The following is a 2,381-nucleotide window of genomic DNA, read 5'->3' as shown; positions in this document are numbered from 1 at the left end:
TTACAGCAGCACAAATGGCCTCTCGTCTCGACAGCATCTGTAGAGAGTGTGTTCACTGCAGACGCTTGTATAATGAGGTTTCAGCCTATGAACTCGAGGCAGGAGTGTGTTCTTATCTCCTGGGCTGAGGCATGATGGGAAGTTTCCCATTGACACTCCACTATTATGATGCAACAATAGTCTGTATATTGACGGTGACGTCCTTGAGGTTCGTGCTGCAGCTGTGTCTCCGTCCCCGATGTCTCTTATTGAATTTGCCGTCTTTGTGAGCGGCAGCAGCTTCAGACAGGCTCCGGATTGAGTTTAAGGCCCTCAGGAGCCGCGGGCGTTTAACAAGGACTGGAGATCTGTGTGCGGCTAATGCCTGTGAAAGTGCAAAGAGACACAGAGGGAGTCAAACTGCAAAGTACAGATCAGATCCAAATAAAGGAAAAACGACCAAAAGGGAAAAACAGAATAAATGTGTTCAGTCCAATAAATGAAAGTAAAACAGGTAGTATATAAAATATAAACTATATATAACAGAATATAATGTCAAATAAGCCTAAAAATATATATTGTTAATATAGATTTATAAAAATATAAATATAACAAATTTGCATAAATATATTCTCAATATTTTTTAGACGAAAAGCAGATATTGCTATAATTATTGTTATTGATTTAAACAAACTAATAATAGTTCAGAATTTTAAATATGCACTAATTTTGACTTATTCCTTAAATAAAATGTATAAGAAAATATAATAAAATAAAATATATATAAATAAAATTAGTTTTATTTTTTGTTTATTTTATTTATTTATTTATTCTGAAAATTTGCATGCAATTATATGTATAAAATATTTAGGCCTAAATTTAATATTTAGGTATTTGATTATAAAATTTAGATTACACAATTTTAACATAAACTAGTACACTTACGTAATGCATATTTGTCTGTCATAGATTAAACAGATGAGACTGCATATTATTTCTTCTTTAAATTTTAAAGCTTTCTAAATTCTAAAAAAATCTTTAAACTTAAATTAAAATTTTCTTTAAATAATCATATTTTCAAAAATCATTCATTCTAATTGCAAATATATATATATATAAAAACATAATTATATTCTTAATATTTTATATAAAGCAGATATTGCTATAATTAATGTTATTAATTTAAAAAAAAATACATTAGTTCTAAATTGTAAATATGCACTAATTTGGACTTATTCCTTAAATAAAATGTTTGTTTGTTTGTTTGTTTGTTTGTTTATTTATTTATTTATTTTTTGTATAAATTTGTATGCAGCTACATGCATAAAATATTTAGGCCTAAATTGAATGTTTAGGTATTTGAATTTCTTATAAAATTTAGATTATGCAATTTTAACATAAACTAATACACTTACTGTAATGCATATTTGACTGTTATAGTTTAAACAGATGACACTGCATATTATTTATTCTTTAAATTTTAAAGTTTTTAAGATTTAAAAATTTTACATTTTTAAGCTTTTAAAATCTTTAAACTTAAATTTACATTTTCTTTAAATACTCATATTTTCAAAATACATTCATTCTAATTGCAAAAATATAATACAAAAAATATATATATTCTCAATATTTTATATAAAACAGATATTGCTATAATTATTTTTATTGATTTAAACAGTCTATAATAGTTCTGAATTTAATGCACTAATTTTGACTTATTCTTTTAATAAAATGTTTATTTATTTACTTTTTTCAATTAATTTGTATGCAGTTATATGCACAAAATATTTAGGCCTAAATTAAATATTTACTATTGGTATTTAAATTTCTTATAAAATTTTGATTACACAATTTTAACATAAACTAATACACCCACGGAGTGCATATTTGATAGCATATTTTAAATAAAACAGATGAAACTGCATATTATTTCTTCTTTAAACTTTACATTTTTTTTAAATAATCATATTTTCAAAATGCATTCATTCGAATTGCAAAAATAAAACAAAAAGCATAACTACAGTATATTCTCAATATTTTTTAGATGATAAAATATAAAGCAGATATTGCTATAATTAATGTTATTGATTTAAACAATTTACAATAGTTCTGAATTTAAAATATGCACCAATTTTTACTTATTCCTTAAATAAAATGTTTATTTATTTATTTAACATTTGTATGCAGTTATATGCATAAAATATTTAGACCTAAACTGAATATTTAGGTTTTTGAATTTCTTATAAGGATTTAGATTCTTATTTAGATTACTCAATTTTAACTAATACACTTGCTTAATGCATATTTGTCTGTCATAGATGAAACGGCATGTTATTTCTTCTTTAAATTTTTAAACTTTTTCAATTCTAAAAGTGTTTAAACTTAAATTAAAATTTTCTTGA

The sequence above is a fragment of the Labeo rohita genome, chromosome 19, assembly GCF_022985175.1.
Source record: "Labeo rohita strain BAU-BD-2019 chromosome 19, IGBB_LRoh.1.0, whole genome shotgun sequence".
NCBI lineage: Eukaryota > Metazoa > Chordata > Actinopteri > Cypriniformes > Cyprinidae > Labeo > Labeo rohita.
The sequence above is the reverse complement of the archived record's forward strand: the minus strand, read 5'-3'. Positions refer to the sequence as shown.